The following is a 27,627-nucleotide window of genomic DNA, read 5'->3' on the forward strand; positions in this document are numbered from 1 at the left end:
ATAACTAGAAAAAAGTAAATATTATAAATGCTGGCAGCTTAAATATAGAATATTATTCTGCAAGTCAAGGAGAAGAAGACAAAAAGCTAGCTAAAGGAACAAAACAAGTTTTCCAGTGTGTTTGGAAAAGAGCCCTACCAGAGGGTTTGTACTGTGACAGCCAGATTATCTAAGGCATACTCAAAAAGCATGAGGCCATTTCAGGGAAGCTACATGAGTTTTATGTATTGATGTTCATTGTGGAAGAAGTGAAAAGGTTTGCGCCCTGTAAGGCTTTAACAGAGAGAAAAAAAGGAGTCAGTGTAGGATATGTTTAAAACCACATTGATGTCAGAAGATGTGATACAATTAGATGGAAGGACCTCCCCCCCCAAAAAAATTATCAGAGTTGGTTAATATTCACATGCAAGTTCTAACACAGCTTAAGGGTGAAGCACCTTGCACTTGTAGACACCCTTTGGAAGAGCCCTGGTATCCAGAGACAGGTGAATGGCAACTCTTACATCCTAAATAAAAAAAATTTTATAGGAGCAAAGTGGCAAAGCACAGGCTGGCCATTCTGACTCTTGTACTGGGCAGATCAGCAGAAACTTTGGTAAAGGGCAGATTTCAGCACAGCTCTGTTGGCAGAGGTTGTGCCTTTATAAGGCTTCTTGAAATGTTTTCAGAGCAGCAGCAAGCATATAAATGGGATGATTTTGTCACCTAAAAAAATGTACTGAAGTTTCCAAAAAGAAAACATTCTCCATGAGCTTTTAAGGCATTGGTGGGGCAAGAGCAAAGATCATAACATGGATGAGTCAGTGGCTGAAAGATAAAGAGGTGAGTGACTCAGTCAGAGACAGTGAGAAGGTGTGCAGATGGCACTGTGTTTTTCAAGGCACTGAGTGGGTCAGTGGCAGGCAGTATAGACTCATAGAAGGGTTTTACAAGATCCAGATAGCAGTGAAATGGTAGGCAAAATCTAATACAGATAAATGTAAATTGATCCACTGGGAAAAACAGTCCAAGCTTTGCATTAACATTGTGGGCTGTGAGCCTGTCATCTCCTGGCATTTCTCAATCTGGTTATTCTAGGTTTTGGCAGATTTAAGTGGGATCCATACCTGTCTGTAATGAAGGACAGAAAGTAAATCACTCTCTGTATGTGCATTTCAGAAGAAAGAGATAATTTTCACATTCAGTCCATAGCAATTTCTGAATGAGAGAGAAAGGTCTTGAATCATACTGTAACCTGTTCCATTAGCAGAGTAGCACAGCAGTTTCCATTTTTAGATCAGTTCACAGTGTGCAGCAAGGGAGCGATTTCATTGCCTTCCCAACACAATCTGGACTTGACTGTGTATATGGGCTTTTTAATTAGCCCTTCCGCTCCCCTGCACACATATTTATGCAGGGAAATTTATTCAAGAAAATGCACTTTTGGGTACATATCCAAGTTTTGTGTGTAAAATAGAATTAGATGTGAAAGAGAGCAGAACCATCTCAAATTATTATGTCACCCAAACAGGAAAGAAAACAATGTGATGCAGAAAAAACAAATGATTGAATATTCATGAGAATAAAACCTCTTTAGACCAAAGTTGTTACAGTCAACCACTTATAAGCAATCCACAGGTTGAAATTTGTGTGCCATATATATTTGATAAGCAACTGGAAATTGTAAACAATGAAGTAAAAGCCAGTCAGATAGCAGACTAAGTAACAACAGTGAAAAAAAAAGCCCAACATTTAACAGTACTGTTGTCTCCTGAAATTGTCTGCGCTGCTTTAATATGTCACAGGGCTGGAATATTACCTTCAACAGAGCCTTGTTTAATAAATATGGAATCTTGTTCTGCAATCCAAATTTCTGATGCCCCTGGGAGTTGATGGTGTTGGCAGGTAACTGTGTCAATGTTATTATAGCACAAAAGAGTCCTGCCTTGTGGCTGATACCGGGCTGGGGACATACAGGACTCATTTGGAGATATAACCCAGCACATTAAACACCTCAGATTGATTCGTTGCTTGGCACTGCAGTTCTGAGTGAATTTTTTTGCTTATCCTGTAAGTCACTAAGAAATCCTGTCTGTCTTCAATAGAAAAAGAACATGACACAGCGAGAAAACCAATATACATGGAAGCTGTGATTGTCCATGCTCACGTAGGAGAATCAAGGCTAGAATAGAAATTGCTTGCTTAATTTGTTGGGGTATAATCTTGTCTCTGGCTTTTGGCTCCTTGTAAACAGCTTATGCCTTTCATGTGGCTTAGGAGCTTGCTGGATGGTCATTATCCTTCACATTTCCAGCATGTTAACTAACTATGTGCCTGTGCATTGGTACGTTAGAGCACTACCTGCAAAACAGTGGCAAATGTGTAATGGGAATAATACTTTAATGGCAGGGAATGGTGGCAACAGGAAGATGGGCATAATGATAGTAAATGGCAGTCACAGAAATGAGACATCCTTCTTATTCTGAATTGTTTGGCTGGAAACATAACTGTAATTTCATGTCACCTTAGGTTAGCTTGGAAAAGTTAAAATCTTTAACAGAAGGCTGTAAATAATATTGGCACACTAGACAGATGTCGCTTTAAGCAGTGCTCCTTACAAATATAAAGGTGTCCATTTGGTCAGGGGTCAGAGACAATGCAGTGTAACTGCTCATCTAGCCAGGAGCCTGAGGCAGAGGAAGGTGAGTGCTTAGAATGACTAAGAAGCCATGCTGGAAACAAATCACTGTTGAATTAAAAATATATGTGATGGTGAAAATTTTTTAAACAGTATTTTGAAAATACAGGAGACAAATTTGTATAATCATGCATTATCTGAAGATGTATTACATCCAGCTCTATGCAAAGCGTGTAAAATTGTCAAAAAGTGGAAAGATAGCATTATGATCATTAGCTGGCAAGCCACTAAAGCCATCTAACTGAGAAGTTTCTTGGATGAGGTGCATTGTGTACACAAACTGTGCAAAGGTAAACTTCTGCATCTAGTGTTTTCAATTACAATTTTCCAAAACTAATGACTAGACAAGATTATCTTTGATTATGAGAACTAACTGGAGATGCCAAGCTACTATGATAATTATTGCAATCTTGCACTATTTTCAGGTCTTGGAAGGAAAAACTCCCAGCTATGTCCAATACAGAGCATCTTGGAATCAACAGCTGAAAAATTAAGTAGTAAACCTATTGCCTGCACCTGAAATTCATTACTTTTCCTTAATAAGGTGTTTTTTCTTATGACTGTTTCCATCTTTAATGATAGCAGTGAATTTCCCAAAGGCAAAAAATACTCTATATTTATTTGTGGAAACTTTATATTTGATCAGTGTAAGGAGCAGAAAGAACCTCAGGCTCATTGGATCTTGAGATTGCCTTAGGAAGAAGGACAAATAGACTCAGTGCAGATGTCTGAAAACACATAAAAAGGTGGGTTTGTATCAGAAAAAGCTCTACTGAGATTTCAGAGTGTACACTTGCTGACTGATGCATGTGTGCTGTTATACTGAGGAAAACTGTAGAACATCAAATGCACTTACAAAGTGCATTTTATTGCATGAATTTTTAAAAGATCTTTCTCATGCTAAAAGAGGACTCATTATTTAAATAAATTTCATTGAATTTCAGTATCTCTCCATCTATGCAAGCGAACGGTTAAAAAAGTATTTTTCATTTGGCTGTAGAGATATATTTACATCTGAGATTTTTATGTCGTATAATTCTAAAGAAATTGCTTGATGAGTTATAAGAAATATCCAACAGTTTTTTTTCTTTTTGTTAGCCTCTTACTTTTTGACTTTTCTGTTTGTTGAGATGGTCTGCTTTTTAAGAGCCATCAGATGTTTCTTATCTTATCCAAAGAGGAGAAGCCTAGACTAGGGACACAGAAATAACTTTTTGTCTTGGTTTAGAAATGGTATTTCCCAGTCTAGTGTTCCCACTGAAACACTCCAAACTGTGTTGCTTGCTCGCTTCCCCCTTCCCTTCCCTTCCCCCTGTGGCAGGCTGGAGAGGAGAACTGGAGGCACAAAATGTAAAGATCATGGGTTTGAGATGAGAACCATTTACTGGAAGCAGCAATGAAGTAAGAAATGAACAGTAGCAGCAAGAACATTAACAAGTGTACAAAAGAGGCAAACAATTCTCTTGCAAGTGTTCACCATGCAAAGCCCTGTCCTTAGGAATAATCAGTATTAATACACATAATTCCATTTAATTAAACCGGTAGTAGAAAATAGCAGACAGTGGGGATTTTGTTAAACTGACATTCTCGTGAAGTATGTGAATATTTTTGAATGTCAGATAAGAGGCACATCGTTCAATATTTTGCTTTTATTCTTTGCTAGTGTCTCTTCTCACTTAGAATTATATTAACTATCTACTTTGTTAAGAACTTTATCTTGGTATGTGGAGTTCCTTATTCATACAGATAAAATTTGTGCCTCAAGGACTCATTTCATCCTGTGGAAGAGTAACCCACTTTCCAGCAGCTTGTGGAGAATTGTCGCCTGTAGGATGGATTTATGCTGGAGAAGTTAATGGAGAACTGACTCCTGTGGGAGAGACCCCACAGTGCAGCAGGGGAAGAACTCCTCTCCCTGAGCAGCGGCAGAAACAACGTATGATGAACTGACCATAACCCCCATTCCCTGTCTCCCTGCATCTCTGAGGGGGTGGAATTAGATCTGAGAAGGAGGGAGAGGAAGGGGGAAGGTATTTTTAAGATCTGTTTTACTTCTAGTTTTCCTGCTCTGATTTTGTTAGTAATAAAAGCAATTAATATTTCAAATTTGAATCTGTTTTTCCCATGGCAGTATTTGCCGAGTGATCTCTCCCGGACCTTATCTCAACTCATGAACGTTTTCCATATTTTTTCTCCCTTGTCCAGCTGAGAAGGGGAGTAACAGACTGGCTTTGGTAGGTGTCTCACATCCAGCCAGGGTCAACCCACTCAAATGTCAATGGCATTTTGGAAACTCGAAATCACAGGCACCCTGTATTGCCAAACTCGCACGTGTGACTTACGGAAATGGATTTGATTGGTGTGCAAGCGAACAAAGTAAGTCACTTCATTACTGATGATCATGAGTGTAGATATGGAAGAATGAAGATACAGAGGAGTACAGATTTCAACTAATGTATAATTAAAATGATTGATTCACAATCAAGGCGCTATTTTTGCTCCCTGCACTGAGGAATCCTACCCCAAGTATTACTGATTCTCACTTCAGGCTTTGACTGTTTTGCACAGCTCTATTGCTCTAATATCTAGCAAGCCAGGGGCTGCCATTGTGTGGGATTGCAGACCTAGAAGCACCTTGCATTGGGTCAAAGGGTGTCACATTAACAGGACCACCTTTGTTGCTGTTATAGTGCCCGCAGACAACTTCACTGTCTTCAATGTTTCTACGGAAAGAGCATAGAACTGCATTTCAGCCTGCCCAGAGTGGTGATGTAAAACTAATTAATAATCCTGCTTAGATGAAAACAAATGAGGAAGAAGAGTGAAAGCATATAGAGGCACAGGCATAAATCAAGTTTTGTCTTTTTGCATATTGATGCATATATTTTTGTGAGGGCTGAAGCCACAAATACTCTGTTGTAATTAATATTGTGTTCCAGTGAATTAAGAATAATTTCTCCAGTAAGCCCAGGGGCCTGTGCATGACCCTTCTGCAAAGGGTGAGGTGAACTCACAGAACTACTGATCACACTCCTGGGGAGCTGGGGACTGCTGAAGGACCATTGTGCCTTTGGAGTTTTAAGAGTCCAGCTCTTGACAACCGAAAGGTATTTTGTTGCCTGTAGATTTCTATAAAGTATTGTGGTTTTTCTACAACGTAATGCTAGATTAATTCCAGAAGGACAAAATCAAAAAGGTGAACAGTTATTTTTGCAAGGGCTAGAAAAGAAAAATCCAGGAATATGAAATTACAATTAGTAAAATAAATACAGGCATGATTTATCTTGCTGGGAGATAAGTATCTATTTTCTTATTGGCTGCCTGCTGGCCCATTTGAGGGCTGTCTTGTGCTGATTTAATTCTTTTATGGAAATGTTTGAATGTCCTTTCTTTTGTTTTTATGTCACCTTGCTGCATGACTGACTAGAAAGAAGATATCTGTTGAGGCTGAAGGTATGAGAACCTGGGCCTTAGTAATGTGTTTTGTATACAGTGTAACTTTGAAAAGGACAATTTATAAAATATAAGATTATCTTTTTTGTCTATGATTTGTGGGATATTTCCAAGTAGGAAAACACAGGAGAGACAATTTTTTGAATACAGACAGTATTATTGACTACTGTGCCACAAACACCGGGTGGTCTGTGATTTCCGCTGTGGCATTTACTGCCAGCTTGCCAGAAATTACATCACAATTTTCAAAATATGCATTTTTCTTCTTATAAAGCAGACTTCACAGGAATGCATTTGCTATTTTTTTAATCCTTTAATAGCAGATATAGCCAGTAAAAGATGAAAATAATCTCATAAATATGTGGTAGTTTGTTCCATTAATTCATGATAATATCTTACAAAGGTACAATGTGTATTCCAGGGGTTTTGGAGATATTTTGTCTACTGACACTTTAAACATTTAAATCAAAGCTATTTAAACAAGTAGAGTAAATTTCCACTGAATTGTATTTCTGAAAGTGTTTTAAAAGTCTAGTTATGACTAATATGCTGAACATATTTTGTAAATGTTTTATGAATTTCTTTTCTGAAATGATTGTGAAGTATATAATTAAGTGTAATGTATACCAACAGGCAAGCTGTAACTGCTGAATGTTAAATAATTTCTAATTTTTTAGTTACAATTTTGGCATTTAATTGACCTTTCAAAAAAGAAACAGTGCATGCATAAATGTACTTAAAGTGTATTTCTTGAAGTAATGATTTTTCTCAGCCTTGATTGAATTTAGAAATTCAAAGTCAGCAAAGTTTTGTTTCCTTTTATGTTTGTGCTAATTAATCATAGTGTTTGGGCAGGTTTTTTTCCTTTTTTTTTTTTTTTTCCTGTTCTTTGTTTGTTAATAGCTTAAAATTATGAGAGGACAATGATTCATAAGAAAAGCCAAAAGCCAGGGGCCATTCTTGGAAGCTCTACCCACTGCTTGGGTGTGTCTGGGCATTTCTTTGAGCTTTGGGCAGACGCATGGATTGTGTAATTCATGTTTACACCCCAAAAATGAGGTCTGGATTAATATAATAATCCTCTTGTCTGGAAATCAGGTACTATAGCTGGAGTTTGGGGAGCAAACATGTTGATATTGATAGCTGAACTATCCAAGTATATTTTTCCCCTCGATACAACTGCGACTGCATACCTACAGGTTTGTAGGGAGGCAGTATTGTGTATGGCACTTTTGGAAGTTATCCACTTAAGTCATCTGACTGCTGTATGTCTCTTTGAATGCTTTATGTTTTTGTGTTCTTAGTGTCTTGCAAAGTTTTCATCCTTCTAGGGGAAAAACAATGTAGCATTTCTGACAATTGCTCCTAATCCTTACATGCTATTTGGGAATAATTTGTCTATCTGGTGGTTAAGTGTCACAATTACATAGGAATACATATTGTAGCCATAGATTTCAATAAATGCCTTCTGATTCTTAGTCTAGAACTCTTGAATCTTTTCTCTTACTACAGTGTTCAGTGTTATTGTTCTTGAAAGGTTTTTAATTCTCTGTAAATTTCATCTGTAAAATTAGTTCAGACCATTCTTTACTGGTCAGTGACTTTTCTGCTTTTCTTCCTGCTACTCCCTCTCTTTGTCTACCTACACCATAAACCTTATTTGAAATATAAACTACTGGAGTTAGAAAACAGTCAAGTTGTATTATGTTTGCCTGGTTAAAAATGAGCAGAGAAACAGAGATGCAGAACTTTTCTGTTGTTGAAGAAAACAGAGAAAGAGAAAACATGATAGTGTTGTTTTCAATATTAGTTCCATTATTGCAACTGACAGCTAATTCTCTACTGTTACTTTCTCCTTTTTCCTGTTGGGTATCTGGAACTGGGAAATATATCAGGAAAATATTTCAAAAATTTTCCACAGAGAACATAGACTTTTTAGTAGTATATTTAAACTTATCAGGCAATTCACATGCAAATATATGTCATATGAATGTGCATGTTTTTCTTTCCATCTTTTTTTTAAATTTTATGCTTTGTTTACCTGGGGACATAAGTAGAAATACAGTCTTTTGTATTGTTTTTGTTAGTTATCTTTTACAGCCACTTTTATTTTGAAAGTTTTATGTTAAAAAGATTTCAAAATACTCTTTAAAATACATTTTTAATATAGCGTCCCAGATTACAAGCAATTTGGTGAATTGTTTACAGTGTGTTTCAAAGTGATCTCCAGTAGAAGCAAAGGAACCTGATGCTAGTGCTCTCTAGTTGTAACACTTACCTAGAAATGGTGAAAGAGTTGGTTTATTGTTGATCATAGCAAGATTTATGTAATTTTGATATTTTTTTTCTGGTGCACACTACAGAAAAAATTCTTGGAGAAGCTCCAGTTTCTCTCAGTTTGTGTGCATGAAACAGAGTACTAATCTAATTCCCTGTCTGGCTGAATTAACCTGTAATTTTGCTATGTAAAGTGTAAACCTTTTAACAGAAGTTTTTGACCCAGGCATGCTTCATAGGAGTCTATAGTTCTTGAATTTCATTTGGACCAACAGTTTGAGTTTCATGGTCTGAAAGTATACTGAGCATTAGTAGCCCATTACAGTGTCTCATTCTGATTTGGTCAAGAACGTCTTGGAGTCATGGGGTGTTTCTTTCTGACACAAGATTTTGCAATCTTTTCATCTGAAGAGCTTCTATTTTCAAGAATTGTAGTTTTGCGTTGAAAATTTCCTGATCAGGTCTAATCTTGCCTCATTTATAAATTCTTTATGTGAAAAACAAAAAAGGTTTGTTGCATACTGTTATAGCTGTGCAACAAGTGAGCTTGACAGTAATATCTGGACATTAACATTTAATCCTGCTATCAGTATATAATGGTTTATTAATTCTAAAATCTTCATCCTTTTAATTTACTTTGATATATATTTTATTCCTTCTTGCAGAAATTGATATTCCAGAGGAAATGGCTACTGGAAGTGTGAAGCTGTCTAAAAAAAAGGGTACATCAGCTGAGGTAAGACAATCAGCTAAGATACATCATTTTTTAAAATAGATTTTTGCACCAATTATGGAAAGGGCAACCTCTGGTTGGACTCTTAAACAGCTCATAACCTCTCTCCCTCTCTCATGACAATGAGAGAGGAAGATGCGCATTCAGCAGGCTAGAAATATTTTTCAAAAGGATTAAAATAAATGCAGCTAACCTTCCCACAGATACCCATTATCAAAGACCTAACATTTTGACACTAGAAGTACTTAAATGCTGTCCTGGTTTGTTTTTCGCTATGTGAAGTTTAGGGGGGTGTTCCACATGGTTTGTTTTAATATGTATTTTATGTGTAAGGCTTAGTTGCATTTTTAACTCCTATAGACTATGCTCTAAAACTATAAAACATACTGCTGTGTGAAAAAAAACCTGTTATTTTTCTGTACAGGTATTTTCTGAAGATATTATCTTTGTGTGTAATGATGTAGACTTAAGCATTTTGCTGGCTTGCTTAAAAAGATATCAATCTATTTATGTGACTCCAATCATTATCGATATTTGTCTCTTTCTTGGGGTGTGATGCAAGACCAAAACCATCCCTTTCAGTATTATAAGGCAAGGTACAGGGATGTTCCACTGAAGCATTTGCTTTCATGTATAGGTTCTATGAAAGGAAAAATTCTGCCTGAATGTAAAGCTTCATAATATAGGAAATTAAGGTTCCATATGACATTATAGAAGTAATTTTAAGTGTTGTGACTAAGACTGTTTATAATAAAAAATCATCAGAACAGGACTTCGCTTGTCTTGCTCTATACCCTAAATGGATATTCTGCAAATGGCTAGGATAGGAATTCTATCTAAAAGAAAGCAGAGGAAGATTTTTCTGAACTTTCCTTTTATCACATCTTTGTTTGAAGTTCCTACAAAACCATATTCAGAAAACTAAGGATGAACACAGCTATAGATATATTCTTAATGACTGTTTAGATTTCTTCAGAATTAAATCTAGATTGTTTAAAAATTCATACATAGAAATTAATTTGTTCTAAATAGTGATTTAACTGCTGATGGAAAGGGGTGAATAAATTCCTTGTTTTGCTTGGCTTCCATGCATGGCCTTTGATTTGCCTATTAAATTGTCTTAATCACAAGCCATGAGTTTTCACATTTTGACTCTTCCAGTGCTCCCCATCCCACCAGTGGAGTGAGTGTGGTGATTGTTTGCCAGCTGGGGTTAAACCACGACACCATCTGAGTGGAAAAGTGAGACATTCAGAACAAACTACCCTGAAGGGTTTGGAAGAAATGATAACAGGAGGATGAACTATACTTACAAATAACCCTAGTATTATTCTTTATATCCTTTGTTGGTTTGCACAAGGCTATGTTTCCTCAGCTTTTTACATTAAAAACAAGGCAGACACCAAGATGAAAGCCAAGCCAAATCCAGGATGTTGTTAGATGTAGCTGCTTTCAAATTCCCTGAGATGGGGACAGCCCCTCCCCTCTCAGGTCCACTTGTTTATCTTAAACCTCCATTTAGGAAGCATTTGTAATAACTATTACATATTTAAAATCAAGTTAATTTCAGAGGTCAAGAGGGGAACAGTCTTCATGCATTTGTTGAAAAATTCTCTCCTGACGTTATTCTGATGCTCTTTGTACTGAAGCTGTGCTTTCATGCTCCTGTGGGCTAGACCTTAGAAAAAAATCTCTTTTAAAAGCTCTGAAATCCGATGTCTGTATTAGCCTTATCAGTGGACTACTTCAATAACAATGTTCAGAGTATCTCTCCTAATAAATAGTACTGGGAGAAACAGCTCTGCTAAAAATCCACCTTTTGGCTCCAAGCAGATAGTGAGAAGCAATCAGAGCACAAGAGGATAAGCTTAGTCATCATTGCCCCATTCATCAGTGGTTGCCCTGGAGTCTTTATCTACCACAACTGAACTTGTGGACCCTAGGAGCTACTGTGATTCACTTTTGCTTCTTGCCTTGAGTTAACCACCCCCTTTCCCTTCAGCAGTCAGAGATGTCCAGCAAAGGCATCTGTAGTGGCTCATGGCAAATGCAAGATGCATACCCAGGGCTCTCAACAGCTAAAGGAGCTCAGATGGAGGGTTAGCAGGCTCCAGTTTGAGTTACTGCTTCCCAGTCAGAGCTCAAAATTACGTTTTCTAAACAAAGCACTTTGGTTTAGTACCTGACAGCATACCCTCACACACTTAACAGAGGTAAACTAACTCATCACACAGAGGCCATACCACCACCACAAAAGGTGGCTGCATTTTATCTTAGCATGAAATGCAGATTGCTGGAGTCCTTCCCCCAAGGAAAGGGTAATGCATAACTGGTCAGCCAGCCTGCAAATTTTACCACAGTTTACATAGCTTCACAAGTTTTCTTCATTTCTCTGCATGCCAGCTGTCCAGTTTGTTGAAATTAGAACAAAATAAGGACAAATAACCTTCTGGATATTTATCTTTCTGGTTTTTTTTTTTTTTTTCTTAAAATTAAATAGTATTAGGGAGATATACAGGGGACTGTGCAGGCAGTTGTGTGAAAAAATTTCTGTGATTAATTTATGTGGGGTTTTTTTATTTTTTGTCTCCCAGCTATACATCTATTTCATTTTGTGTGCCTATGCTTTCAGACTTCCCATAAATTCAGCAGTTTTCCTTGTGCATAGAAATATACTTCAGAATGCCAGAGCAGTTAATTTGTATAGTGGGTAAGTGATTTGACAGAAAATTGCCTAATGATAAGGAAAATGGACACCACTCGATAAAAGCTATACAGCGAAGTGAAAGCATTCAGTTAAGCATAATTACTGTCCTGAAATCTCAGAATACTTGTCTGCTTATAGAACACGGCTGTTATAACATCCCTTGCCCTCTTTAGGTGCAAGCTGCTTTAATTTTGTCATGTGAAATCCTTTATCATATCTGTTTACAGACTCTACACATGATAAAAAAGTTTGTAGATTTTTTAAAATGACAAGTCTTTGTCTGACTTTACATCTTTATTTTGTTGTTTGGGTTTTGATGCTCCTATGTGAGCACAACTCAAAACTGACTCCTCAGGAAATTGTGCCTTTGCTTATAAAGCAATTTAATATAAAAGTAATGTAAAATTTGCTTTATTCACTAATCATGTGTAGGTGCCTGGTGGCTAGTCTGGACGAGATTAAATTGCTAGGCAGAAATCCTATCAGTGTGAGTGATGACAATGTACTTGAGGTTGTCACTGTATATATCTATTTATCCTTAATGAATACCAGGATGAACTTTAAAGTCCACTTCTAATCAAGTAGTAGCCACAAAGTGAGGAAAGACAACACAATGGAGAAGAAGGAAAAACCCCCAACTTTCATTAACACTATTCAAGAATGTCAGGGGTGTTTTTCATTTGAAAGGCAGGTTGGCAATCTGTAGTTCATTGCTGACAAGCAGAATTGCAAGTGTTTTGAAATTAAGCAGGTTTTGAAATTGTTGATTCTGTCTAAAACTCGTCTGGTTTGTTTGTAGCACTGAAAAAATTCATAGTATACTGCTAAAAACCATGTAGACTGACAATTATTTTTATCCAAGAAAACTACATCAGAGAAAGTGAGTGTTACCCTTACCATCTGGCTTTTTAAATACTGGAAAGAAAGTTAGAGCTACTATAAGTGCCCTACAGGCAAAGTCCAGGAGTTTTTTAATGGCTCAGGGAATAGTAGGTGTAACCTGAACTGTAGGGCATAGCAAAATAGGAGAATTGAAGACTGAAGGTTAGCAATGGTGTTTTGTGGCACTGCCTGTTGACAGATACTTTAGGGCAGAAGAAGAAGGTCATTGATCTAAAGGTCAGCCTGAAATAGGAATGTCTATATTTTCCTATTCCTTGCCTGTACAAGATTTGGCATTTTCCTTCTTCTGCAAATCTAGTCTCCTAGAAGTCAATACCCCACATGGATATAGTTATGAATGTATATTTAAAAATATAAATTTAGATATGAATCCAAAGAGCAGTTAATTCAAATATTGCTTTACATAGGATATGTACTAAAATGAGTAGACATATGTATGTATACTATTCAAAAGACAAATGTTGTTTTATATGCCTGAATGAATTAGGAGACTATGGAATTTATTGCATAAGTTCCTTTGAAAAGGACATGTATTAGTTTATTGTTACATGATTATTTATGTGAAAAAATATTTGCTTTATCGTTCTTGGTAGAGTGATCAGAGGAATACTTTTAACTCTGCCTCCTGCTGTGATCTCAGATTAGGAGCAAAAGGAGAATGAAGCATGTATGAAGATATCTTGTAGGACAGGTTTCAATGAAATTAAAATGATGCTATTTGCTGGTAAAAGCTGATAGAAGAAAGATGGATGCAATTTGTGATATTTTTAAGTTTTTAACCGGAGGGCCAAAAAGGGTGATTTCATACAGAAAAGGGAGAGGTTAAAGAAGATAAGGTGAAATGTTTTAAATTTTGATTTTGGGGTATTATATGTAGAAATTTGCCTCAAAATAATTGACACCAATTTTAAAATCCCAGAAAAAAAAAAAGATAAAGACTGAAGGAACATAGTATTTCTGGCTCAAAATCAATATATTTTCTTTGGTTTCTGTTTTTGGTTTTGTCAACTAATGACGCTGGTAACTGGTACATGGTCAGCATTGTGTTCAGCCTGTGGGCAGCTGTGAGCCTGCTTCTTCCTACTTAAGGGCTTTGGAGTTAGCAAACATCTATTCCTTAGTTGCATCTTCCCTGGGGCAGCTCTTGAATTATATGGAAGCTGCAGAATTTCTAAGCTCCAGAACTTCATGGATTGTCTGTTTTGTGTTTTCCTGCTCTACCCACCCTAGTATTGGATCTGTGTTCTGAGATGAGCAAAGACTCATTGCTTGTTTCTGCATTAGATTTAGATATTTTGTTTTAGGAATGTGACTTCCTGGAATATACACATTTTCTAAAAGTAATTTTCCAGTTTGGAAACAAAGATTTCCAAAAGGATTTTTTTTTTTTTGTTAAATGAAGGAGATATGGAAATGTTCAGGGAAATTAATATTTTTATTGTTATTCTTTGTGAGTTAACTGGCTCATAAGTGATGAAGGAAAGTAAGTAACATATGATCAGTTAGTAAGATTATTTAAAGCTTGTAGAATCGCACCTGTTTACTTACCCCATTGATTTTTGCAATCTTTTAAATTCATGCTGCTCTGACTACCTTTGAATATCATTCTCCCAGCTGAGAGTATGCATATATCAGTCACAGAACCCCACCATTTTAATCCAAATTTCTTTCTTCCCCCTTCATCACTGGATGGCAGTTTCCTACTTAAATTTTTGATCATACTTTATACCCCAAACTTGATGGGAGAGAGAATTTTGCTAGGTCATAGGAGCTTTCTTCATATAAGTTATGTCAAAACAGTGATTTTGTCTCTCTACCTAGTAAAAATACATGGTGAGATTTTTGTGATGGTGGTATGAGCAATAGTTACGTATCCTAATACCTAGTACTGTCATGTTGTTTCACTGTCACTGAGGTTAGATATTTTTCTTGTCACCATTTTTTTTTCTAGCTAGAGGCTTTAAAACTCTCCATATTAAAATGCAAGAAAAAAAATTGTTAATCAAAATGCTTTCTCATGTTCAGTACCTTCAAAACTCAAGCAGTGCTTTTATTTACCACCAAATTTGTAACATGAATAACTGAAAAAGAAAGTAGGTCATGCCCTACACTCCTATTGTTTCCTTAGCAGGCGTGTTCTGTGCCTCATTAATGTGAGTACATGTTGTCATCTGCTGCTATTTCTAATTATATGTGATGGATCACAACGTCTTTTCAGTGCAATGGAAGCTGATGAAGAATATCCTTGGATACTGAATCTGAGAACACACTCCTATTTCAAGTTCTTTTAAAATTATTCAGTAGATTAAATCATGATTCTGAGGTAAGCTGAGTGACAGACATACATGCAGAAGTGACAGACACACACGCAGAGTTGAGAGACAGACATGCCTGTGGAGTCTGTTGGCTGCACAAGCCTCTCTTCCACAGGCTATTATGGTAAAAATGAATTGCATTCATAAGTATATTGTGAATCACTGTTGATCTCTCAACATACAGCAGCATATTATTCCACGAACAACAACAGCAACTCAGGTAGTAAAGAGGTTTAAAAAAAAATGCTCCATCAAGAAACTGGACTGAATTTCAATGCCCAGTGTATCAGCAAAAACCTGATCTTTTAAACTTACTTTCTCTGAGAAAGAGATCTTGTTTTTGTAGGAATATAGTGACATGTGAGGGTGACCCTGACTGCTGGGACAAGGAATCTGTTTGCAGTCTCTTGTACCTGTGGCAGCTGCTTTGTAGCCACTCCTCCCCTGCCTGGGCAGTTACTGTGCTCTGTGGTGCACCTTGGCCCTGCTGCAGAGGGTTCAGTAGCAGACCAAGCCCAAATGATGTGTTGGTTTCATTGCTCATACTCACCTTTTCTCCTGGTTTGGCAAGGGAGTATGTCTAGTGCAGCTGTCCTGCCAGCATCATATATAGGAAATGACTTTAAATTAAGATTGATGTGAGGATTGATGGAACTTTATTTCATTCTTTTCTTGTTGTACATTCCAGTATTTTTGCTAGGACAAAAACCCCCTTTTCATTGTGAATATAACCTGATGATCCCAATGGACCCAGTTGTTTTTGGTAGTTTAAGCAGCAGCCGCCAATTTCTACATGTTGTGCAAATTTCATAGATATTGAAACTACAGCCTGTTGCCTGAGCCTCTGTCTGCTGCCAAATTGAGGTTCGACTTGAGCTTTAATTTCCCTGCAGCAGAGGTAGATATTGTGTCCTGTAAATGTGGTGAGCTGGCAGCAGAAACATATGGCCTTGTTACCTGTTAGTCATGATTTGGGATGCCAAAAAGCCTGTGTTTCTCATTGCTTATTGCCACCCCAGCTCCTGGGGAAAAAGCAACTTGAACAGTCTCAGCTGCTGAGATTGTTGCTGAGGGGTGTCAGCACTGCACATCAACTAAAGTTGACAAAAAAACCCTGTTTCTACCAAAGTTCTTCTGCTTAAACAAAAGAGAACTGGTGTCAGCAAAGTTTGCCACCTCCATACAGTCCAGTATTTAGTCAGGATATGTGAGCAGCAATTTTGCAGATGGTGTTTGGTGAGAGTAATAACCTACCCTTTGCTATCAATCTTGAGATGTTTTGTTTGCCTTTTTTCCCAGTGTTTTCAGCTGACATCCAGGTCTGAATGTTTAGCTGAAGGTATATGGCTTTCAGTCCTTTGCAGGTCTTTAGAGGAAGACTTGCCCTCCAATAAGGTGTTTTTGCCACCAAAGCAATATCTCAGAGCAACAGACAAATAAACATATATGTGGATTGATTTTTCTGAAGGGAGAAGGAATAAAAAGTTTATTCGGTTACTTGTAGAAGGTTTTCCTCCTCCTAGGAAGGTTTGACATTTTGCTTTCTTTCTTCCTAATTGAATGAGAAGTCTGAAATTTTTGTGGAGAAATATTATGAACTATGGAAGGTAAAGAGATTAAATTAGGCTTTGGGACTTCAGAACAGAATTACTTTATTTAAAAAAAAGTTCAAAAATAGTGTCTTTCAGGAAACAGTGCAATTTGCCATTTGGAGACAAATAGCAGGACAGCACCTCTAGAAGAGAAAGTAAAACCATGGAAAGGTAGTTGTTTAATTTTCTTCACACTTCTGGGCCACTTTAACCATTCTATCACGTTTTTATTACTAAATAAATGACTTTTTAAAGCATATTGATGTCAAACACAGTATATCCAGTTAACTTGTTCAATCATGAGCAATTATACCAAAACCTTTGTGGTGTAAATCTTTATGCCACTGATGGGAAATCTTGTTCTGAGAAATCATTATTAATGTTTTGTTTCACTCATAAAGAAAAGGCCTATAAAAGTAAATAGGACTGAAAGGATAAAAGGCTTTCTAGCATCATTTGAACATTGTATTTGCCACAAAGACAAATTTCTGAAAGGCTTATCCAACATGATGACAGTAAGTAATCTAGATTGTTGTTGTTATCTGCATTATATTTTATTCAGTGAGCCAGACCCTACAGAAAAAGTGAACAATGTCAACAAGTCATGAATCTCAGCCCAACTGTATAATTAAAAAATCGAGTGAATAGGACAGCACTCATCTTGATTGTGTGAACAACAATAGCTTACCGAAGTCAGTGGAATTACAACGTATAATTCTTAAATTTATGGTAGGAGGATGACACTTCCATTCATAGCTATACAATACAGGAAAATTCAATATAATTAAAAAAATATTACCCGACTCTGTAAGTAGTGCTGTCAACTTGAAGTAACAATCTGCTCCCAACTAACTGAAAGTCTTCCTAAAACCTGGGTATCTCCACACTAAACAAAAACCTCAAACAAAACAACCAACAATAATAAAAAAAAAAAAAAAAAAAAACTAAACAAAGGGGGAAAAAAAAGGCTCTCCTAGTCTTATTTAACAATGTAATTACGAAAGCATATATTTTAAGAATTTTTCATGGCATAACAAAAAGGCAGAGAAAAATGTTGTGAAGAGTGATGTGAATTCACCAATAGACTGGAAATGTAATATGGATTGTAAAAGAGTGATGAAGGGAATAGTGACATTTTAAAAGCTATATTTTAGTGGCAATCTGTAAAGAATGAGCAGAACACTGATTAGTATTACTGGTGTTTTTAAGAGCATATTTGTTTGACTAGTCTTCCTTTCTGTGTGTGTTGTCTGTAACAGATTCTAGGAATAATATATAATGAGGCAGGTGGTGCAAGTACATGCAAGAATTAATATTAGGTTGCAAGAACATAAATGTGTTTGTAACATAAGAAAATAGGACCTGTTTTGCCAAAAGATTTTGGGCTTTATCTGTTCTATGACAGAACAGGAACACTGCTCTTGTGTATTTGTTGCTCTTCAAATGCAAGTTATGAAAATGACAGTGAAAATGCAGTTAGATATTCTTCTGCAAGCCCTTTCTGAAATTCAAGTTACATTGATATATATATATGTTGTTTTAGTGAATATTTACAGCAAAAAGAGGACTGACATGTTTCGTCTGAGAGAGTAGCAATTGTTAGCACTTTGCTTAAATTATCATATGAATATTTGTACATTGAATTAAATCACCTCTGTAGAGGGATCAAAAATTAATTGTGTGATAGGCAAGTTATGTCCTTTTTGTCTTTGTACAGAATGCTCTAAGAATTATGGATTACTGAAAAATAGCAACACAAAACCAAAGAAAAAAGTCAAAGTTGATTCTTGATTTGATTCTTCTTTCCGTGGTAAAACAGAAGAAAATTCCCACTTTGACTCCACTGAACACTGCTGATCTATCGGTCGTCATTATTATCATTAATATATATTTTGCAGTCAGAATGTTTCTGCACACTATAAACAACTTATTCCTTCTCATGAACACATGCTTCCTTGCTGCTGTAAGAAATACTGCAAAATTTTCCTCTGAAGTCAGGTACATTATGTAAACCTATCTGAATGTGTTGTAAAGCTAGAATGCAGAATCCTGCACATAACAGCACAAATATTGCTTGTCATGTTTCAGACGTTCTTATTTAACCACACACGTGCCAGGATATATATTAGTTTTTAACTAGAAGAACCCTCTCTCTCACAGATTGGTGTGTTGGTTTGTGTTCCAGTGTTTTAGTCTGTTTTTTTATTTTTCCATTTTTCCTGTGAGATTTTGTTTCAATGAATGATCTGGAAGTAAGATATTCAATTAAAAAAAAAAAGGGGGGATCTAAAAATAGTTTATGAGCTGACTGATTCTACTAGCTTAAATCTGCTGTAGTTAAAAACACAAACCCCCTGCATCTTCTCTGTGTGTGCATGTGTATATTCCTTCCTTATATGTTTACAGAAGTGATTAACAGGAAACTACTTTTACATTGGTTTTACTGTAGCAACATGTATCAGTAAGAGCATACTGATAATGCTCTTACTTTTTTTAAAGACCTTAAACAATCTAATTACACTGGCACCATTTCCATGCTAATTTACTGGCACTATGGGCATGAAATTGTTCTACTAGCTATCTTAGGTTTCTCTTCGTAACTTTGGGAGCAATGATATTGGTGGGCACATCAGATGTGTTAAATTTACTAGACAATACTCTGTTGTTATAGATTCATTTTAATAAATTGCTAGTAGATTGCCCTACATATTTATTGAGTGTTGTACACGCTGCAAGGTCAGCAATATCTCTTATTGATTACTGTAGCTCATCTCTGGAAAAGATGGTACAATAAAATTTTCTCAGTTTTCAATGCCTCCACAAAGTATGTAATGCATTTGGTGTTATTTCTGTATCTTCATCTGCTGATAGTTACGATTAAAATTGCATTTTTATTGGCATTTCTTCTCTGACAGGATATTACGATTTAATGTAGATATTTTTTCTCATATAGGCTCACCAGTTGGATAGAAAATATTATTGTTACTCAGATTTAAAGAGTGGTTGCTTGGTAACTTCCTCAATGATGCTTCATATTTTTTCTGAGATATATTTTTATGTGTCTTTCTGCCAGATTAAATTAGAAAAAAAAAGCTTTTGAGTAAGAAAAATTTTTATTCAAAGTAGGTTCTTTCCTTTTCAGGTATCTCAACATAGTGAAAGTCCTATTTGGGGAAAGAAAGATAAAATTAAAAAAAACTAGTGGTAATACATATTTGAACAGTGAAAAAAAAATAAAGCATTTTTTAATACCTTGTGCAAAAAACTTTTCTGAGATTACCCCACAGTATTAAAGATGCCTATTTTGCTTTAAATAAGAGTTCTGAATGGGACAGAATTCCAAATTTGGGGAGTGTATATTTTTTCAATTACTACTCTGCTTTTAATATGTGAAGGTATCCCACAAAGGAAGAAGGATTCTTTTTCTTTTCATTGGTTTATTGGAGGCAACCCTGAGAAGCAAACATTTCCAGCCTACTGTACTTAGGTTGCCTTGTATGGCACCGAGAAAATCTATTTCCATTCTGAGACAATATACTTGAGTTTTATATTGGGGCACACGAATGAGCACTTGAGAATACAGCTAAAGGAAAGATCTTGTGTTCAAGGTGAGAATACGAAAAACAATCCTTCAGGTTATGTTCAAAGACATCCAAGGAGAAAAGGACTTAATTTTCAAAGAGAATACTGCATAATATGAAAAATAAGTCATAGAGACTGAATCAGGGAGCAATTTGTTTATTTTGTTACATGTTCTGGAGATGTGAAGAGGAACTGATAACTTATTTCAGTTTCTTCTTTCCTTTATTTTTTTTTTCAGTGGTTTTAGAGAAAGTCCTGCAATAAGACATTAGTTATTGTCATAATTTTCATGCACTACAGCTGAGTGGAAATGAAAATTTTTCTTCTTAGCTACTTGAGATGTTCAGCTGCACAAAGCCACTTTTAACTACCTGGGATGATCAGTTCCATAGAGTCAACCTTGATTTGATTAACTTTCTAGGTAGAAAATTGTCCAGCTCAGTATTGAGAGCTAATTAATGCAAACATAAAGGATGCAGTAGATATACAGAAAAAAAATATATTGGGATCTCAGTAGTTTTTTTTTTACACGGCATCAGGAGTCTATTAACAAAAATAGTAGGACTCCATCTGTCCCTGAGAGCCATGAACTTAGGCAAAAATTATGGAACAATTGTCTTCTGACTAATTTATAATGTCAGGCAGTATGGTAATTTACTTTGCTTCTGCCAAGTGGTTTGGGGTCTGTGGCTCTATTGTGTGTAAAGCTTCTGGTGTTTTCTGTGAGTGTGGGACAGACATTCCATGCATTGTTTCAGGAATCACACAAGTGCTGCAGTATCTGAACCTAAAATACTCTGAACTTTGAGCCAGTTTGGAATGTCACTCTTTTGGACTGGTGAGATTCAGAGCCTTTTTTTTTTGTTTGTTTTTGTTTTAGTGAAAACTTGAGACACCAAAGAGCTCCGGGTCTGTCACCACTGAACATTTGTACAAGCAGCAGAGCTCGACAGACAAGGCGGTGGGAAACTGGGAACTCTTTGGGGCAGGCTGCCAGACCACTGGACATACCACAGTGACTTGTGAGTTATGTTAACTCTGTCCTTCCATCTGTGAAATTTCAACAAAAATTAAAGTCATCTTGACAGAGGTATACTGCCAATCTTGTATCTCAATTCTTTTCTTCTTTGTGGCCATGTTCCCATCACAAATGCTGCTTCCACACTTAGCTTTGCTTTTTTTAAATCCAATAAATTTCAAGAATTTGTGGAAGTAGAAAGTGCTCCACTCAAGTACTGAAATACTGAAACACTTATAAAACAAAAGCTACAGTTATACCCTTGACCTAAATTCTTTGTTCAATTCTGGTCATCTAGATGAAGTCTAGACAGCAGCTGCTGGAGTAATCAGAAAAGTAGGGAATTCATTTCACCAGAGTGCTGAAAAAGTCTGCCTTTTTCCATCTAGCTCATAGATCATATAATTGCTTGCTAGAAATTTATCAAAAGAAAAAAACAATGCTGGTCAAATCCCACAGAGAAATAGTCCCAGTCAAAGAGCAAATGCACAGGAGTCAAAATACCAAGGACACTGGAAACAAAGACAGCAAATATTAGAACAGGAGGGAGCTGGTAGCCATAAGAGGAATGAGATTTTGAAGTAGGTTTTTTTTTAGTCTGTTTTGTCTATGTCATCTAGCCAATTTGATAAGAGAGCACTTCTGAAAGGGACAGGCTGTATGGTACACATTGCCTCAGGAAACAAGGAGTTACATGATAACAATGGAAGTTTTTATCATTGGTTTATTTGTAAAATAGTATCTTAGGCACCTTGTACCATGCCTGGGTATTATTTACATGTGGCTGCTCTGATTCTCTTTCAGTTCAAATGTATGACATGCCTTATATACAGTCAAATTCTAGATGTTGTCAATGTGATTGCATTACATTGCTTCGGGGCTTATCTTGCTCCAAAAGCTTGTAATTCAGGCTGGTCTGTTCAGAATGGTTGTAGGATTTGGGTGTCTAAATCATACTGATGTCACACATAAATAAACATCAGGAGCTAGATATATTGGTTTGAAGTCTGCACTCCTTAGCTGCGAATAGATTTGTGACTTAACAGCGCAGTTTGGGATTTTGAAAAATGGCTTTCTGATCTTAGTTCTGTATTTCACATATATTTCTACATATTTATTAGAATTGCCCATTAATTAACTTAGTTAAATTATGTATGACTACACTGATCTTACTGCTTTTTCCATAAACTAAGGAGTTCATTCATGAATTTATCACATTTCAGCAAGAGGGAACCAGTTTTTCCCTGAAGTTGTTTCAGCTAATTGGCATGAAAGGGTCAAGATTTAATGCATTAGCTCTTTGCAATTTTCGTTACCTTTCATGCTGCTTTTTTCCCATTTCATGACTATAAAATCTTGTTTTATTTTAAGAGGGTCTGAATTTAAGATGGTGCTTCTGATAGAAAGCATATCAAACATATAAGTATATATTTACCAGAGTTAGGTTCTCACAAAAGTAATCTCTTTGACTTGAATAATACTATTTAATTGAATGACTTCTATTAGAATCAGTAACATGGATCAATTTAATTTTATTTTCCAGAGAAATATGCTGTTATCATGGAATGTTGCTATGGTCACATATAGAAAATGTTTAACAACTCTTTGTAAATACTGCTTTCATATTTACACAGAGAAAAAGCAGGCCAGAGAAAAATCTGACAACTAGAATGAGGCATCTGCTGACATAAGAGATAAAATTTTTTTCAAGGAGGTATGTCTTCTAGTTTCAATTAACTTTAATTTCAGTATCAGTTCTCTAAAGTGTTTTATTTTCTAATGTCAAAAGGGGTTAATGAACAGTAATTTCACTAAATTTAATTGCTCTTTCATACAGTTTTTCGAACACTTTGATACAAAAGAATTCAGGATGAGGCCCTGCACTTAGCAGGTAAAAGGGCAGAGATCCTGGTCATCATTATTTTAATTCTTGCAAGTTAATTTGTCTTGAAGAATTTCTGTCTGTGCAGCATTTAGGCTGAAGCTAGTTGTAAGAGTTTCTAATTGATCTTCCTTTGAAGACTAAAAATTACTTTTCTCTCTCTGTTTCCTAAAGAAAAGAATGTGTTTGTTCACCTGCCATTATCTGTGCCCATATGTAAGATTTTTCCTCCAGCTTTTTCACTTGATGAATGTTCTACCTCCTCCACATGTGCTCGGAGGATGGATCATGCTGGTTTGGCAGAAAGCAGCCCCACCTGCCCTTTCTTCCATGCTTCTTACCAAGGCCAGTGTAGCCTCCTTGGCAATTCCTGTCCCCTCTCTGCAAACCTTTGTGTCTTCCCACCATTTCATCAGAACTGTTTTTCATATTTGGTTCTGGTTGATGGATAAAAATTTCACATGTTTGGAATTGGTGTTAATTCATACTTGGTGTGGTTACCAACCTAAAAGTGCACATGTAGCCACAATTGATGAATATTTCTGATTAAAGCAGTTTTTAATCAATTAACATGTGCCTTCAATGTATTCTATACAGCTGATTTGGATTTGGTGATGTATGATAACTGCTATCCATGCAGCTATCAGAATTTATGGATAATGTAACACCCTATCATTTTAGAACATTTCTTATATAGACCTTTTTTTCCTTTTCTTTTCTTGTAGTCTTTTGCAGATACTCAGATCTTCAGAAGTTCAGCTGCCATTGTGCCAATACTCCTTAGACTTTTGTACTCTGAAACACCCAGTAAAGAATATGCTGTTATTATTAAAGTGATCACTTTTGTGATTTTACTTATAAGTTAAACCAATCACAGTTTTGAGCCGAGAAGCTTTTTCCTCAGGAAATAGCACTGGAAGTATAGGTCCATAAAACTTCATCTGCATTATTTTTCCCTGGGTAAATAAAATATAATTCTAAATGAACTCTCTTTTTTTTTTAAAGCAATGAGAATCCTGTTAAAGGTATGTGGTATAAGCCAAACTGTAGTAACATTATTGGAACCGAGGCAGTGATAAAGAATCTGAAAGTAGCAAAGATGAAAAACCCATCGAGCTGCATAATTTTTCTGTCATTCTCTGGAAACATCTGTATATATTTCTGCTTGTGTGACTATATTTCTTTATGTGTGACAGTGTATACTCATAGATAATTGCATGGATCTTTGTATGTGTGCAAGTGTACCAAATATCCTACAATTTGTTTTTCTTTTTTTCCCTTTTACTTACCCAGGAGGCTTTCAGATAATTTTGTCTATTTTCTCCCCTCAGTTTCCCTTTTGCTCATGCTACAAATTTTTCAAAAGATCTTCTTCTTGCTCTTTGTTTATAATAACTGCTTGGAGAACAAAGCTGCTCTGAGAATGTGAATATGCCTTGAAATAATTCAAAAGAAAGAAGAAATCTGAAGAACTTTAGAATAGCTCTACCTATGTATCACAGTGGTTGTAAAAATGTTTCTCAGGTAAGCAACAATTCTTTTGCTGTTTTTAATTCTGGGCAGTCTCTGTGCATAAATTTGAGCTACATCAATTATACCCACATTCACATACTGGTCACTTTAGTCAGAACTCATGATAGATTTTCTTCTGGGTTTAAGTTGCCTTAGAGAGAAAAAATGGCACTTAATCCAGATGAAAATCCAGGAGAAGAAAAACTATAAAATGGAAAAACTTCTAAGAAATTATTAGGTCATAAATGGTTTGCACTAGCTCACTACATTGTGAATAATTTCTTCCCATAATCAATATTTTTTTGCTAGATGAAATGATCTAGAAGTAGCATTGGAATTTATTTTACTTCTAAAATACAATAGACTGCAAAAAAAAAAGAAGTAAAAGTTTGAAAAATAGAGTCATTATGTTACTCTTGTGACAACATAGGCAGTGTGCCTTTGAGTGAAAGCCAAATTGTTGGGTACTGGAAATATAATACTCACCTTGCTCGTCAAAGTGAAGAACTGAATAGAAGTTTTACATGGCCTTGGTAATTTTTCCATTAATGTTGTGTAAATAAGATTCAAGTCTAGGCAACACTTGTTTGCTTTAGCAATGTATAATTTTGCAATTAATATTATAATAATGAAAGATTTGGAACATACCCTAATTGAAGGAATTGCCTTCTAGACACCATTGCCTCCTAGGCAATAGTTTAAAACCTGATTTAAAAAAATAAATCCCAAAACCTCTCTGTTAAAAATATTTTTATATTGTTTTGGCATTTTAAAAAAACTTTCAAAAACAAAATATTTTTTCAAAATCTGCAAAATATTACATTTCTGCTTTTGGTCATTATAGCAATTCTTTATAGGAAAAAAGTGAATCTTGAGTTTTCATTTATCATGCTGAAAGTTTATTATGAATATGCTATATGTAAACTTGAAAAAGTCGGAAGAGGGATTTGTACAGGACTGAGGCTTTTTTCCTATTTAAATGAGGTTACAAAATCAAAGCAGAAATAACAATTTTTTAATATTATAATAAACTGCTTATGAACATTAGAGTTCATAAAGTAGCTTGAGTCAAAATATGATGTTGCTGTTGAGCCGCTAGCAGAGAAAAGGACCCCAGTTCTCAGTGTGGCAAGAAAAAGCCTTTATTATTTTGATTTCCATATATATATAGACTTTTCAGAGGTCACCCAGATTGGTCAGCAAGAAACCTCCCCCTAGGCCTGATTGGCCAGGCCTGAACTGTCCAAATCTCGAGACACTGTTTTAATAACATCCAAACTTTATCTTTGTTTATAAAACACAGTGAAATGTTCTCACGAGAAAGACCTGTGCTAGCCACAATACTATAGTTGAAAGACTACAGTCTGAGAAACTAATATAAAGAGTCTCACATCTGAGGCAGAAGGAAAACAACTAGAAACATCAAAAGGGCCCAAAAAAAAATATATATATTGACATGGGACCAGTACAAGAGCATAGGATAGCCATGGTTTTTTCTCAGTGAATGCTGCAGGCAATACAAATTTGGCAACATATTTAAGCAGTTGCCCAAGAACAAAAGAAGCCTTCCAAATTTGTATAGCTCCAGAAATGATCTGATTTTTTGATAGAAAATTAGCATTAGGCCATGAGATATTAGTAAAACTACAATCTTACTGTGAGAGAAGAGGTAAACATACTTGTGGTAAAGTTAAGCACAGTTATACTTGTGGGATAGACTGGAAATAATTCCTTGTGATTCAAGACAGTAAGGCAAATATTTTTAAAGAAATATTCTCTGAAGAAGTTGTCATTTGCTTATCCAGTATTACTAAAACTTGTGCTTCTTTTGCCACACTCAGTACTGGACACTTTTGAAGACAGAACACCAAATTAGAAAGTCAATGTGGCAAATCTACTCTTAATGTGCCCATTAGGCAGCTATTTTCTGCAAACACATTAATGTTGTTACAAAGAAGCCACTCTTGATTATAATCTAGACCACAAAAGAAGGGGGAAAAAACAAAAGAAGAAAGATTTCCTTCATATGATTGTACAAACTGTATATAGCTATTTTTTAGCTATACAGGTTGCTTCTTCAAAGGGGAGTGCAGAAGAAATTGCTTCAGTATTTTAGGTGATTTACTTTTACTGATCCTGGTAAGGTCCATTAAATACTAGAAAAAAATCAACCTGATTCATTAGATTAAATTTCTGTAAATGTAATTAAATCCTGTCCTAGGTTTGTTCATGTATCAGTAAACTAATTGCATTTAGTCAAACATTTGCTTTGAGTCTGAACAGAATTAAATTAATTTCCCTAGCTGTGAACTATAGGAAAGCAACATATATAAATTGTTCAAACATTGAGATTATTGACTCAAAAGGCAGAGTTACTGCAGAAATGTTGATATATTCAATGAAAGGCGTCATTAGAAGAATTACATTTAATTTGAGGAACAATTAATTTTTTGTTATAGATAACAATTAAAGCAGAAGAATAAAAGAGCTCTTGGAGAAGATTTATTTCCTTCTGCCTCTTGGGGTTTGATTATAAAAAACTTGAGTTTTCTCCTCAAATTCCACAGTACAGTTGACAGGAGTGAAACTAAGATGAATCAGAATTTGATAGAACAAAGACACCCTTTTTTGCTACTGTTTGGGTGGAAAAGTTTAAATGGAAGGAATCTGAGAGGACTGGGACAAGCACTATTGCCTGCACAGGAGAAAGGTTTCAAATAGCTGTCATATGAATGTGTCAAAGGTTTTGACTCATCAGGGGCTTGTGAATGCAGAAGAACAAACAAAAGTACTTGGAACAGATTTTGAGGGCAAGCCTGCTCCATTTTCAATAAAGGTTTGCATCTAGAACAGGAGAAAGACAAGTTATTTCTACAGTCTCTTGTTCTACTTCTGCTCTGAGCCAACCAGAGGAGCCATGAAAAAGCCCAGAGCAGAGCTGAGTTCACCCTGGAGTTGCTGCCTGGTGGTGTGAGC

This window comes from Lichenostomus cassidix, chromosome 4 (assembly GCF_008360975.1).
Source record: "Lichenostomus cassidix isolate B80296 chromosome 4, HeHo_3.0, whole genome shotgun sequence".
In the NCBI taxonomy this organism is placed as follows: Eukaryota; Metazoa; Chordata; class Aves; order Passeriformes; family Meliphagidae; genus Lichenostomus; species Lichenostomus cassidix.